Raw genomic sequence first — 16,543 nt, 5'->3', positions numbered from 1 at the left:
AATTATCAACTTGTGGAATAGCCAAGATTTACCACAAGATTCTTTGGAGAGATCTCAACAGTGATGAAGCTTAAAACAGCTTCTCAGATAAAACAAGGAGAGTGATCTTGGCTGTGGGTGTAATTAGGAAGCTCCCCCAATATTTTGTGTTATCTAGGGATGCCAGGTTAAGCATCTAGATTGTGGTATCATTACTGGGTATAAGAAGCAGTGAGGTTCAACCTCCCCCTGGATGGTAACATCTTGGTTTAATCATCAAAAATATAGAGAGATCGTTCATTCATTAATCCTTAAGACCACAACTTCCCTTTAAAAATAACTATGGTGTCACTACCCAAGATTTCTAAATTTCTTCTTTTTTTTTTCTTTCACTTCCTCTGGAGATTTCTTGTCTTCGCTGACAAGTTCATGATTTATTAAACATGACAGCCAGAGCAACAGGACTTCAAAGTCATCTTAAAACAAATTTAAAAACCACACATACTGATAGTTTTTATCCTACTGTAGTTTATTTGGAAAACTGATTGTTCTCCAGGCAATAGGAAAAATCCTCATTTTTTTTCTTTTTCTTTCTTTTTTTTTTTTTTTTTTTTTTGATCTTTTTAGTGCTGCACCCACTGAATATGGAAGTTCCCAGGCTAGGGGTCAAACTGGAGCTGTAGCTGCCGGCCTACACCACAACCATAGCAACCCAGGATCTGAGCAGCATCTGCGACCAACACCACAGTTCATGGCAATGCTGCATCCTTAACCCACTGAGTGAGGCCAGGGATTGAACCCATATCATCATGATACTGGTTGGGTTCACTATCACTGAGTCACAATGGGAACTCCCAGAAAAATCCTCATCTTTGAATTTAAGTCTTTACCTACACTGTACATTTTGGGGGTAAGTTGAAAGGTTTTCTAGTTGATGTAATTCTTCAGAAATACCTTTCAGCCCAAACGCAGGAGTACTAATCAAATACCAAACACCCTATTCTTTGACAGAGGAAAAGGTAAAATTACATAAATTGAGGAGAGATATCATTGGAAAATCCACCCACTGACACTGAATTTTAAGCATCTGTTTTCGGATTTGAATTTTCCCACCCTGCTCCAACACACCAGAGAGGCATTCCTAGCCAGCTGCATTACCTTGCATTTTTATGGTTCTTTCTCTTTTTTAATATATTATTTTTATGAAGTTTATACCTCATGTAAGGCAGGGTCCCAATTTGCCAAGGATCATCCCAGTTTTAGCACTAAAATTCTCTAGTTCTGAGCAACAGAGAACAGTTGGTCACGGCAGCATAACTCAATGACTTAGGGAGGGAAGAGCTCATGCCCGTTTAACAGATAAAGAAAATCAAGTAAAATAAGATTATGTAACTTTCCCCAGGGCCACAGAACATCTTATTTAAGCCCAGTTCTCCTTTCACCGAAATCTACACCATCAGCCTTCCTTATGGGGTCTGAGTTTCTCGTGAGCTGGGATTTCTGCTTACTCATCGCTGTACCCCTGCCCCTGCAACAATTCCTGGCTCTAAGAAAGTTCCCTATCATCAAAATAGTGGATGTAATGTCTTTTCCTATTTTTCTAAGGCTTATAGTGTAACTGACTCAGATCAACACCAAACACTCCGGGAAAAAGCCAGATGAAGGGAAAAGCTGCCAACCCAGTGAGGACATCAGTTCACCTCTTCTACCAGAGGGCTCCACTGCCCAGCTGTTGCATACCTATAAGATTGAGCATCAGTCTCTTCCATATTTTTGTTTGTTTGGTTTTTTTTTTTTTTTTGTCTTTTTGCTTTCTTGGGCCGCTCCCGCGGCATATGGAGGTTCCCAGGCTAGGGGTCCAATCGGAGCTGTAGCCACCGGCCAACGCCAGAGCCACAGCAAAGCGGGATCCGAGCCGAGTCTGCAACCTACACCACAGCTCACGGCAACGCCGGATCCTTAACCCACTGAGAAAGGGCAGGGACCGAACCCGCAACCTCATGATTCCTAGTCGGATTCATTAACCACTGCGCCACGACGGGAACTCCTCTTCCATATGTTTAATTCTCCATGTGAAATATGTCAATCCAGTCATCTCAGGCTTCAGAATTGCCCTCATTTCACATCCCATCACTGATGAAGTTCCGATCCAAGTCCTCATTGCTCACCCTTCATTTCTCCCTGCCTCTCATCCCACAGACGATCCTAGACTCAGCTTCCTAGAAGTTCTCTCCTTTGTGTTCCTCTCTTACTCATGAACTCAGAACGGCTCCAACTGACTTAACAAGTCAAAATTTCCTTCTTGTCATAAAAGTGCCCTAAAAATCCACCCCCCAACCTACTTGATCTTGGTTCCCACTCTTTCTGAAGTGAGCCCTCCATTTAAACCAAGACTCCCTCTCTCAATGTTCTCTCGGCTTCAAATGTCTGTGGAGCATTTGGCAGACACTGGGGAATACAGACATAAGTCAAGAGAGAGTAGGAAGCTGACCCCAGATACTTAGGAACATTGGTTTCTGAGTGGTAAATACCTGATGTCACCGGAATAGAAAAGGTCACCCAAGCAGAGCCTCTAAACCACAGCTCACACAGAACTAGCCCTTGACTTGAATTCTATTTTTTTTGGGGGGGGGGCACAATAATTTTTTAATTGAAGTAATTTTCAGCATTTCAAAATATGGTCTTATTATAAAAACCAGAATTCCAGTTTCTCTTGAAAAGGTTTTAGATCTAACCACCAGTGGTTGCTCTTCCTGCCTGGCAACAATTAGCTGCACTTTGGAGGTTGTTTAAATGAGGCAGAAACTCACTAATCCCCTCTTGACCCCATCATCTTATTTACATGGCTCTATAGGCTTCTTAAGTGAGACTCTTTGTGTAGAGAAAATGGAAAGGAGGAGAAGAGCAGGGAGAGAAAGAAAGAAGAAGAGAAGGGAAGGAAGAGCATGGGAAGAAGAAAAGCAAAAGGAAGTGGAGACCACAGGCTTTCCAGCAGCACGAAGGCCAGTCCCTCTGCAGCTGGGTGGATAATGGCTCCCATCAGTCTCTCTCACACCACAAAGAAATACTGCAGAAAAGTCCAGAACATAAAGGGAGGAATCAGATACTTTAAGTTGGGACTGAGAAGAACTCCACTGAAGAAGAAAGACTGCACCCATGATGACACTGAAACATATGTCACTGGCCCTGCCATCACAGCCCATCTGAAACGTACACCTTCCACGCCCTTGGTCTGTCTCCACAAGGTGAACACGATCAGGCATCGATCTGCATATCAGTGTGTCATTAACAGCACTCTCTGTCCTTTACCCCAGTCAGCCCCTCAGTGTCAAAACTGAGACCATCACAGAGGCCTGTCCCTTGGTCACATGCTGGTCTGATGTGACCACAGACAGAAAAGTCTGCTCAGATGAGGGTGAAAATCAGATCTGCAGTGAGAAGCACTGTGCCCTCCAGTGTCCACTCAGATGCCTCCCCCGCCCATTGGGGGGATATTGATAATGTCCCTTTCTGTGTGGTGGCCTTCGGAGCGCCATGGCTGCCATAGCTACACCCACATATCGACGGAATATTTTAAGAAGCTCACTCATACCCTCCACACCTAGGTTTTCTGTGATGCCTCAGGCTGATTGGAAGCTGCAGAAAAGAGTCACAAGGGTGAGTGATTTGGACCACAGTATGTACAGGTGCAACTACGTTATCAGCTAAGGCTATGATATCAGACAAGCCAAGAGGTAAGACATAAAATAAATCCTGCTTCAAGATAAAGCGGAAGGGCGCCTGGGCTCTCTAACTTGTGTTCTCAGCACTAGGCCTTCATTAAATAAATCTCTACGAAATGATGGATTGGACGAGCAGAACTGCAAACTGAATAGGCCGCCTACTGTTTAAGAGATAAACAGAGTTTTCATCACCGTTTTTTATTCTCTAGGTTTTATAGTTTCCCATTTCCGACAGCCTCTGACAAGCTCTCTTATTAGCCTAAGAGGGATAATTTTGATAAACAAGTAAATATTATTTGATACTTTTGGACTATTCCCCTAAAATCTGGATGCACTGATAGGCTCCTGTGCTTAGACGGGAGGCGCTCACTGTCGTAATCTACATGTAATAGGCATTATGAGATTGAAGAAAAATAGCTCAGGCTGCAGTTGAGTCAGTTTAGGACAGATCATTATAAAATTCCATTATCACCGCTACAAGTTGGACTATTTGTCATCACAGAAGAGATGACAAGCTCAGAAATACTACATTTGTTATTATCAGATGATAAATGATATTCCATTAAAGCTGCAATACATCATTGGCAAAGCTGCAAAGAAGATATCAAACCTATCAGGACTTGACTTATAATTTAATTTTCAAAAGCTGTCAACTAAAATTCCAAAGGCTAAGCATTTTCATTTTTAAAGTTCATCTTATTTATTTTCCTCATCTGTTAGTCTAATTTCGGTGATATGGCAAAAATAACTGATTATGTGCAATGTATAATTCTCTTCTTTTGATTAGGTAATACATCAGGTGTCACTTAGGTATTAAAAATTAAATGACACATAATAAAACAAGAGAGTCTCATAAAACACACCTTATTTTGATTTACTCACGTGTTGAAATATAACCATAAAGGACAGGTCAATATTTGTTAAAGACATACACATGCCACAAAAAGCATATTTAGCCATTATAGAGCATTCTTTCATGCCATCTATAGGAAAGTTGAACATGCTTTTCTATTTGTTGCTTATAAAATCTTTTCACAGATAAACAACTATTTTTTAGCTCAATTCTATAAATCATAATCACACAGTCCTTCTATATGTGCCAGTGCACATGCTTTCTCTGTTATTATCTTTGGTACCAACATTAAGCACTCAAATGCTGACTGGGACAGCAACAATGCCTCTTATCTGTTTCCAATGGTGCAAGCATTAAAGACACATACATTCCATTTATGTGTCTCTTGCTCATGAGCACAGACTTGCAAATATATCAGATAATGTTGTGGACAGCTTCATACTAACTATATGAACAGAATCAGCACATCTGAGAGCTGGAGGGCAACTTCTAAATCATTTGAAGGCTCGGAGAAGAGAAGAAACTTGCTCAAAGCCACACAGCAAGTGAGCAAAAATGATGGGAGAAGAAGCCCTGATCTTGAATGCCTAGTCGAATTTCTTTGATCTAACACCCTGTGATTGACAGTATATTATGAGAAATGTGATTCTCAACATCTTAAGAATATCAACTAATATCTTAATTAATATTTAGTATTTGGCCAAGGGTCTAGCTTATAGCTGGTGCTCCTTAAAGTTTTGTTAACAGAATGGACTTACAATGGTTGAACAGGTGAATAGATACATGGATAGATAAGTAATTGGCTAGTTCTCTAATCCTTCATTTGGGAACCTGGTTCATGTAAATAAAACCTCTAGAGTCTAACCCAATCCCATCTTCTGCAAATGCAGAATGTAAAATGCTTCTCATTACTATGCTGGCTATCTCTTGGGTCTTATAGAGCACTTCCTGGTACCCTAACAGGGCAAAGGGGTCTCTTTGCCCATCATTGAGCTGATCATAGTGATATGTCATCAGGCCACACAGGAAAGCAAAAGAATTGGTGCCTAAAGGCACTTCTCCAAATTCACAGACAATGATGCAAACATCTGTCCAACTAGGTACTGGCTCTGTGAGCCACCAGGGGACACCACGCCTCTGTGAGACACAACACAGTAAAGGCAAATTGAAAAAAATAAGGGTAATAGAGTGAGTTTTCCTCAAACAAATAACTTCGATTCAAAGGACTTTTTAAAGTCATTTGCTATTGTTGTTTTGCTTTTTAAGGCCACACCTGCGGCATATGGAAGTTTTCAGGCCAGGGGTCAAACTGGAGCTGCATCTACCTGCCTACACCACAGCCACAGCAACTCAGGAACCAAGCCACATCTGCAACCTACACCACATCACAGGGCAACGCCGGATCGTCAACCCACTGAGCTGGGCCAGGGATCGAATCTGCATCCTCATGGATACTAGTTGGGTTCATTATAGCTGAACCACAATGAGAACTCCTAAATCATTTTTTAATTGCAGTGAACTACACATAACATTATTATTATTATTATTATTATTTGCTTTTTAGGGCTGCACCAGCGGCCTATGGAGTTTTCTAGGCTAGGGGTCTAATCGGAGCTACAGCTATTGGCCTACACCACAGCCACAGCAATGCAGGATCCGAGCCATGTCCACAACCTACACCACAGCTCATGGCAACGCCAGATCCTCAACCCACTGAGCTGGGCCGGGGATCAAACCTACATCCTCAGGGATAATAGCTGGATTCACAACGAGAATTCCTAAATCATTTTTTAATTGTAGTGAAATACACATAACATTAACTATTTTTTAAGTGTACAATTCAATGGCATTAATTATATTTGCAATGCTGTACAACCATCACTACTGTCTATATCCAAAAGTTTTCATCACTGCCAAATAGACCTGTATACCTAAGCAACAATTCCCTATTTTGCCTTCTCTCTACCCCCTGGTAACCTCTAATCTACTTTATGGTTCTATGAATTCACCTACTCTAGATATCTCGTGTAAGTGAAATCATAAAATATTTGTCCTTTCTGCAAGGACTGGCTTTTTAACATAGAAGGCCATATACGAATTTATACTAAAATAAAAATGCCCCAAACTTGCCTTGGCCCTCCTTCCTCCTACACATTTTCCCTCTCCAGATGTAACCACTGACAACAGTTTAGTTTATTCCTCCCTGTGTTTTAAATCTCATAGTGACAGAGCTCCTGTTGTGGCTCAGCAGTTAACGAACCCGCCTAGGATCCATGAGGATGCGGGTTTGATCCCTGGCCTCCCTCAGTAGGTTAAAGATCCGGTGGTGCCGTGAGCTATGGTGTAGATTGCAAATGCGGCTCAGATCCCACGTTGCTGTGGCTGTGGCGTAGGCTGGAGGCTATAGTTCCAATTGGACCCCTCATCTGGGAACCTCCATGTGCTGTGGGTGCAACCCTAGAAAGACAAAAGGACAAAAAAAAAATTCATAACGACTTCTAGAACAGACTGTAGAATCATAGCAGTTGGATGTGTCCATGGAGAAAATTATTTCAGCTCCTTAAGCCTCAATTTCTACATTAGCAAAATGGCATTGATAACAATCCCCCTCTTCCACAACTGTGAACTTGAAAGGAGATAAGGGTTTTAAAAGCACTTAGCTCAGTGCTAGAAAAACAGTAATAATTCATTAACTGGGAGCTGTGTATTATATGGGGCTTTGGTTTTTAAAAGCAACGATGTGACCACACTATTCATATTGTTCTACAACTTGCTTTTTTAAACTCATTTCTCATTAGTGCACACACACCTACCTCATCCTTTCTTAACTGCTGCATAAAATTAAAGGACTATAGTTTATTCTCAAATTACATCCTTCTGATATTTTTATTTTATGTTATGAAATTAATGGAGCTTGATGCTTTGAGGCCAGCACTGTGTCCAGGTGGGTCAACACCTTTCCAGGATTCTAATAATAACGACAGCAAAAGGAAGACGAGCCAGTTAATGAACTCCAACTTTATTCCAAGCATTTGTCAATGGCTTCGTCTATCTTATTTCTGGTCCTCATTCTCCTGTTCTGATTATGCTGGAAATGATCCCAAGTATAGACGGTCCTGTATGAGTGGATGATGCCTATAAACTGGCAGATGGTTCTCAGCATTCTGGACAGCTCTTCCCTTCAACAGAAATTCCCTGGGCCATGGATCAGTCTTTGATGAGATCCACTAGTCGTGGTTTGTTCATTTTCTCTTATCAAATTTTGGTCCAAGGAGAAGAAGAAAGGATGGATGGGGGATACCTAATGAACAGGGCCTTGGAGATGATCCATTTCTTTCTCTAACACTAACCATAACCTTCTAGTTTCAGGAGTAAAGCAGAGAAGCAGGATCTTTTCTTTTTAAATGAGTGGGATTTTATGTAGACACAAACGGGAGCATGGATAAAAGGTGAAATGCTTTAAAACCATCTGATTTTAATTTTAATTAGGTCCCGTTTGTTTATTTTTGCTTTTATTTCCTTTACTTTAGGAGGAGAATACAAAAACAAAAACAAAAACAAAAACAAAACAAACAAAAAAAAAAACCCACAACACTACTGCCATTTATTTCAAAGACTGTTCTGTCTATATTTTCCTTTAGGAGTTTTATAGTATTCAGTCTTAAGTGTAGGTCTTTAATCTATTTTAAGTTTATATGAGTATATAGTGTTAGAGAATGTTCTAATTTCATTCTCTTACATGTAGTTCTCCAGTTTTTCCAGCACCACTTATTGAAGAGACTGTGTCTTTTCTCCATTGTATACTCTTGCCTCCTTTGCCATAGATTAATTAACCGTAAGTGTATGGGTTTATTTCTGGGCTCTCTATCCTGTTCTATTGATCTATGTGTCTGTTTTTGTGCTAGGGCCATACTATTTTAATTACTATAATTTTAGAATATAGTCCGACACCAGGGAGCATGAGTCCTCCAGCTCCCTTCTTCTTTCTCAAGATTGTTTTGGTTACTTGGGGTCTTTTGTGTTTTCATACAAATTTTTAAATTATTTGTTCTAGTGCTGTCAAAAATGTCACAGGTATGTTGACTGGGATTGCATTGAATCTATAGACTGCCTTGGGTAGCTTGGTCATTTCAAAAATACTGATTCATCCAATCCAAGAACACAGCATATCTTTCCATCTGTGTCATCTTTAAGTTTTTTCATCAGTGTCCTATAGTTTTCTGAGTACAGGTCTTTTGCCTCCGTAGGTAGCACAGCAAAGGAAACCACTGACAAAATGAAAAGAAACTGAGTGGGAGAAAATATATGCAAATGATAAGACCAATAAGGGATTAATAACCAGCATATATAAACAGCTCATACAACTCAACATCAAAATAAATGACAATTAAAAAATGAGCAGAGGAGTCCCTGTCATGGCGCCGAGGAAACGAATCCGACTAGGAACCATGAGGTTATGGGTTTGATCCCTGGCCTCCATCAGTGGGTTGAGGATCTGGCGTTGCTGTGAGCTGTGGTGTAGGTTGCAGATGCGGTTCGGATCTGGCGTTTCTGTGGCTCTAACCTACGCCGGCAGCAATAGCTCCGATTAGACCCTTAGCCTGGGAAACTCCATATGCAGTAGTTATGGCCCTAAAAAGACAAAAGACAAAAAAAAAAAAAAAAAAAAAAAAAAAAAGAGCAGAAGAACTGAATAGACTTTTTTTTTTTTTCAAAGAGGAAATGCAGATGGCCTACAGACACATGAAAAGATGCTCAATATCACTAATCATCAGGGAAATGCAAATCAAAACCACAGTGAGATACCTGTCAGAGTAGTTATCAAAAAGACCACAAATAACAAACATTGGCAAGAATGCTGAGAAAAGGAAACCCTCCTATACTCTTGGTGAGAATGTAAATTGATGCAGCTACTGTGGAAAACAGTATGGAGGTTTCTCAAAAACTAAACGTAGAACTAGCATATGACCCAGCAATTCTACTGCTTGGTATATATCCAAAAATAAAAATAAAAATAAAAACAAATTCAAAAAGATACATGCACCCCAATATTCATACGAGCATTATTTACAGTTGCCAGGATATGGGAGCAACCTAAGTGTTCATCAGCAAATGAATGGATAAAGAAGATGTGGTATGTGTGTGTATACATTACACACACACACACACACACACACACACACACACACAATGGAATACTACTCAGCCATAAAAAAGACACAATTTTGCCATTTGCAGCAATATGAATGGACGTGTAGGGCATTAGGCAAAGTGAAATAAGTCAGAGAAAGAAAAAAACCATGTGATATCACTTAAATGTGAAATCTAAAAAGTACAATAAACTAGTGAATCTAACAAAAAAGGAAGCAGATGCACAGATATAGAGAACAAACTAGTGGCTACAAACTAGCTGGGGGCTGCGACATAGAGGTGGGCGAGTAGGAAGTACAAACTACTGGGTGTAAGACTGGCTCAAGGATAGATGGTACAACATGGGTAATATGGCCAACATTTTGCAGTAATTGTAAACGGGGTGTAAACTTTACATATAATTAAAAAAAAAATCTGCTATCCTCCCAATCTCTAGTGTGGAAGGAGAGTGTCTTTGTTCAGAAAAAATTTCAAGTTACAGTTTTCCAGCACTCCACAAGAAGCTGCTCATGTGGAATACAAAGAAATTGGAGCAGGGACAGTCCAATAGCCCACAGGGTCCCCAGGAGACTAGGACCTTCTCTTCTGTCTAGGCAAGGGAGGAAAAGCACGTCTACCATGAAATCTTGGCAATCAGGAACGACCTCCTGCCCTGCTGTCCTCCTGCCTCAGAGAGGAAGCAGGCTGTCAGACGATTAAGTGAGCTAGGTGTTGACTCAGCTAAAGATAGTTACACATTCAGGGACTGGGCTGCCCCCACTCAAGTAACACACCGGTCCTTATTAAAAAATATAGAGAAATAAAAGCCAATTATCTGCTTTCTTTTCAAACAGTAGATATTGAATGCACATGTTGATTTCTCAAGTCAAACTCCTGACATATAATTCGGTTACATCAGCCAGTTTGAAACTCAAGTTTATAGATTTCAACCACTTTCAATGAACAAAGACACTCTTATTACATGGGGACATTTTCATGGAGTAGCCTAGACCCTAGGAAAAGGCATTTTCCCAAAGGTCTCTCTCAAGAGTTGATGGTTTTATTGCCTGGAATGCCATTTATCTTCTTATCTTTTAAAAATTCTTTCCAGGAGTTCCCGTCATGGCTCTGTGGTTAACGAATCTGACTAGGAACCATGAGGTTGTGGGTTTGATCCCTGGCCTTGCTCAGCGGGTTAAGGATCCAGCGTTGCTGTGAGCTGTGGTGTAGGTCACAGATGCGGCTCAGATCTGGCGTTGCTGTGGCTGTGGCGTAGGCCAGTGGCTACAGCTCCGATTAGACCCCTAGCCTGGGAACCTCCATATGCTGCGGGAAGCGGCCCTAGAAAAGGCAAAAAGACAAAAATAAATAAAAAAATAAAAAATTTTTTCCAGTCTTCCCAGCCATATTTAAATCCCACCAATCCCATGAAATCTTCCCCATCTACTCCAACCCACTAATTTCTTTTTTTGATTAATTCCTGCAAGTGCTATATTCTGAGCAACATTGTTTAGGGCATTTACCCTTTTCCTCACTGGTAATTGCTCTGTTGGACTATAAGTGCTTTGGAAATAATGATGGCTTATCGTTTTCCTCCTATCATTAAAAGTCCTAGAATAATCTTGAGCACATAGACTGGGCTCAGTAAATACTTGTAGACTGTCCTCCAGAAAAATCTCCACTTGGAAGAAAAAAAAAACAATGTCCATTTTCCTTTCTTCTTGAACCAATAATGAAATCTTTGAGCAAATGCTTTGCTTCTACATAGGAAATAATGAGGGGCTGGAATTTCAAGAAAGGGTATCATTTATTTGGTATTTCACTAGGTTTTCTCAATTCTTGCAACCCATGACTTGAAATGGGCCAGGTTAGTAAATATTTGCAAGTTTAAATATGACCTCTAAGTAGAGTTTCTTATAATGAGCAAATTCAGATGCTGGTAAACTTCAGATGAGAAAACTGAAGCAGAGAGAGATACAGTCTGTGTAAAGTGGTCTTTACTGAAAAGAGTTGAGGTTATTTGTAAAAGAAAAGGCTTTGGTGGTCAAATAAGGCTTGGGGAACCATTATTAACTGAAATTATTTGTGCATCTTCATTGCAAGAATTCTCAAGACCTTAAACTCATAAGCTCCAAGAGAGGACGTTCACATGCAGCGTTTCAGGTTCTCCACCTGAACCTTCTCACCATGGAACACCTCTGGGTCTAGGATTCCCCAAGTCATATTTTGGACCTTTGCTCCACGGTCACTTCACTGGTGTAAAGGCCTCCACTGAGGCCTTCTGACCACGCACGTGGCTACCGATTTCCATCAAGACAGTAGAAATACTGGTTCCCATTCATCCCACCCCCATGACGTGCCTATGCAGAATCTTCTACTACAATAAAACAGTGTGCTCAGGAGAGCTCTCTTCAGCAAAGTGACTCTTCTGCAAAGGCTGTTTATTTCACAGATTGATCATGTAATGTCAGAACAAATCCTGTTCCTCAATCATCATGACAACATCTACATATAGTAACTGTGTTATTATACAATAATCCAGTCGGCAGATAACCCAGGTGGTTAGGCTTGCCAAAAATGAAACTCTTGGCCACAGAGCCTAGATAAAACAGGTTATCCAAGTATAGAATGGAGGAGCGGGTGGTTAGTAATTGACAGCAAAACAAATAGAAAAAGCCTAAAGTTTCCCATTAAGTTTAAGATAAAATATGTTACTATGATATTGCTAAAAACAAATACAAAATTATGATTTTAGATTGAATTGACACAAGTACATATGCACAGAAGTTAGCTTTGCTAGTTACTAGCAAAGCATACACACACACACACACACACACACACACACACACACACATTGATTAAATGACTTTTTCCTGCCCTTTCCAGAAGGTCTGGTTAAAGTTTTACACTGGATCCTGAACACATTCCTGAAAGGGCATATGTGCTAAAAATGTGCACTCAGGCCCTGTTTCATCAGGCCTGGAATCTACCAGTTTCCCCCACCTCCTGTGTTCCCTGGATCACAGCTGATCTCTCCCAGGTTCTATCCCAGCTCTGAGATCTTTGAAGCACGTGTGACTTACTGCTTGTACCAGCCTGTCACAATGTCATGCAGTCATGACCTCAAGAAAGTCTATTTCCATCCCTGATCTGCTTTGCTACTGTGTGAACTAAGGACATCAATTAGATGGACCTGATCTGACATTCCGTGATGTTATCAAGGCATAGGAATCAGAGCTGGAAGAGAACTTAGAAATATTTTGGATAAAACATTTTATTTAAAAAAATTTTTTTGGTTTTTTTTTTTTAGGGCCACACCCACAAAGTATAGAGGTTCCCAGGCTAGGGGTCTAATCAGAGCTACAGCTGTCGGCCTATGCCAGAGCCACAGCAACGCCGGATCTGAGCCATGTCTGTGACCTACACCACAGCTCATGGCAATGCCAGATCCTTAACCCACTGAGTGTGGCTAGGGATCGAACCCACAACCTCATGGTTCCTATTCAGATTCATTTCCACTGTGGCATAACAAGAACTCCTTGGCTGAAACATTTTAATGCAAGGATCCCTTCATTAAAAAAAAATACATATTTTTTTAAAAAATTCAATTTGTTTTAATCTCAGAATACAGATTAGTTTTGGTGGAAAACAGAAATCCAAAGAATTAGAAAATATTCAGAGGGAGGTCTTAAAAAGCAGAATGGGAGGGACAGATCTGGGGAACCCACAACCTGGGCCTGGGCTCTATAGGGAGCGAAGGACAGAGAGGGAGGGCTCAAAGGAAGGACATGTGCCATCAGTCCCAGCAAGGGCCAGATCCCTGCAAATGTGCCTGAAGGGAATTAGACATAGAAAGGGACAACATCAAGGCCTTTTCTTGCTGCCTCCCTACAGCCATGAGCAACCTTCTCTGATGACAATTTCTTCTCTAAGTCCCATCACTTGGTGCTGCTGTGGCTTCTTTTCATTCTGGTCGTTCTTTCTAGGCCTCTGTTTCCCTGGCTGGACTCTTTTTATTAGCTGTTGATTCCACCTCAACAAACGCTGGGTTCCGCTCCCACCCACTGCAGCTGAGCTATCAGAGTCCCGCATACTCCCAGGGACCTGGGATGAAGACACTTTGCAAACACACCGGCCACCTGAAGACACATAACGGCCTTCTTGGGAACAAAACTCTTATTGAAGAGAAGAAAGAGCAGGTGGAGGATGCATTCAGTCCCCTGGCCCCTGGGTCCCCTCAAAGAGGTTTCTCAGAGGGTCCCCAGTGGGACTGAGCCCAGGGATTCACAGCAAAACTGTCCCCTGGACATGGCCTTGATTGGCCTTTTCCTTTTCCCTGTCATGTATCCTAAGTCTCATAACGCTTCCTGGAATCATCCTCCCCACATATAATTTGAACTTAAATCCTTGTCTCAGGGTGACTTTGAGAAGGATCACAGGGTAGGACACCCATTAAACTTGACGTCTGCCATTTTGGACCCTGTTGGGTGCAGGCCCCTTGCTAAGTTTCCTTTCATAAGACTTGGAAAGGAAAACAATGGTAAGGCCAGAGTGGAAGTTCCTGTGCAAACCATAGCCCTGAGCACCATGCTCACCACCAACCCCCATCCCCTGCATTCATCTCTGTCTTCTTCTTCAAATTTGATTTTAAATATTTACAGCATCATACATCTTCCCCACTAGATATTACTAATGAACTGTTATTGTCTGCAAAACCTACCAGATGAGTGATGGCCAACTTAAAAAGAGCATCAATGTTTTATTCGTAAAATAGAAGCTGGGAACAGAAAATGCTTATGCGTTGTTTAGGCCTTTCGTCACGATTGTTATTGATCCTCTAGGAGAGAGGAGGCACTCTGGCAATTAGCAAAATCAAACAGAATTGGAGATTCCACGTGGTATGAGTAAAAATGTTTATAAATATGTAAATGTTCATATCTGTTTAAATCAATAAGTAGGGCAAATTTCAAGAAAATGTCAATTTTCAACCTGTAAATTTCAAGAAAAAAGTTCAATGTTAAATGTCTCACTGACAAAGAAGGAACTCTATATACTGGCCTGGCCTGCCAGAGAGAAGACTATGCCTCTCTCCCAGGTATTACTTTGAATTTCTGGTTTAAGGTGAAAAATCAGAGATCTTAGCTGATGGGACCACCATTGGCCTCCTAGAGTTGACCTGTCTTCCATCCTACATGGGCTCTGCCTTTCCTCTCTCACTGCTTGCTCACTATAGTGACCCCCAATTTTTTTTTTTTTCCTGAGGGTGCCTAACAGTGACTGGATTCTGGGAGTCATACTCAAAGTTCAAAGTTTAGCTGGCCTTACCAGCTGTGTAACCTGGGGCATAAGAATACCTACCAACCTTGCAAGTCCTCGGTATCAGTGGCTATCCCCTGCCCAGCATGTAGGAAAGGAGCCTAGTGTCTATTAGCTAACTCTCTGGTTATGAATGAACCTGTTTTTTTTTTTTTTTTTTTTTTTTTTTTGGTCCTTTTAGCCGCAACTGAAGCATACGGAAGTTGCCAGGCTTGTGGTCCAATCAGAGTTGTAGCTGCCAGCCTACATAGCAACGCAGGATCCTGCTTCAGATGAAACCTAAACCACAGCTCACAGCAACGCTGGATCCTTAATGCACTGAGTGAGGCCAGAGAGCAAACCCTCATCTTCATGGATACTAGTCGGATTCCTTATCGCTGAGTCATGATGGAAACTCCTGCATTTTTAAATGTTAGCTTTTGCAAAATCAATCTCCTTATTCCAGGTATTCCAATCTGTCTGAGATGATGGCATTCAAGTGGGTTAGAAAGCTCTTACCCCCATGGATTTAAATCTTTTGCCAACAAGAGTTCCCTTCCAGGGTAATAAGGAGTGGCGGGAGACCACACCCAACACACAGCCCCCTTGGAGCAGTGGCCAACACATCTCTAGATGCCATTCTGCTAGGTTGGAATTCAGGAAGCTGTGGAGACGATACTAGAAAAATTAAGCTTTGGAAAAATACTAGACTGAATGCAAGCACCTGGATCCCACCACTGGTGACCTTTTGCCCTCAGGCAGATAGGATCTTTAACACTGTGAACCTGGGGTCTATAATTCTTGAATTTGAATCTTGGCTTTATCACTCCCTTATCTATGTGTCTTGGGGAAAATGGCTTATCCTCTCTGGGCTTTATTTTACTCTTTTTTTTTTTTTTTTTCCTTTTTAGGGCTGCACTTGTGGCATATGGAAGTTCCCCAGTTAGGGGTCCAATCAGAGCCACAGCTGCCAGCCTACACCACAGCCACAGCAACGCCAGATCTGGGCCACATCTGAGACCTACACCACAGCTTGTGGCAACACCTAATCCTTAACCCACTGAGCGAGGCCGAGGATTGAACCTGTATCCTAATGGATACTAGTTGGATACTTAATAGGAACTCCCTACTCATCTTTAAACTAGCACTTTGAGGCTGTTTTAGGAGTTCAATGAGATCAGTGCACGGGAAGTATTTAGCACAGAACAAGACTCGCAGCGAATGCTCTGCTGTTAACCAAGTCTAAATTCCTATTCTGTAAAAGAAGCTAATGACCTCTTGCCCTGCCTGTCTCACAGGCCTGTGACAAACTCTTTATAGGATGGTTATGAAATCATATTGCAGTCTCCCAGCTCTGAGCCAGATTCTGGATAACCTACCGGAAAGGCATACTTCAAACTGGTATTGTCCGATCACAACAAAGAAAGAACGTGTGTATGCAGTTCCATTTAACCACATTCTAGTTGAAGCTGTTGCCTGACCACCCCACCCCTGCCCTCATAGACAGCTAGTATCTCTCTATCCTTCTCTGCTGCTGCAATTTCCTGAAACAAGAGGTTCCAGC

Source organism: Sus scrofa, chromosome 6 (assembly GCF_000003025.6).
Source record: "Sus scrofa isolate TJ Tabasco breed Duroc chromosome 6, Sscrofa11.1, whole genome shotgun sequence".
Lineage (NCBI taxonomy): Eukaryota > Metazoa > Chordata > Mammalia > Artiodactyla > Suidae > Sus > Sus scrofa.
The sequence above is the reverse complement of the archived record's forward strand: the minus strand, read 5'-3'. Positions refer to the sequence as shown.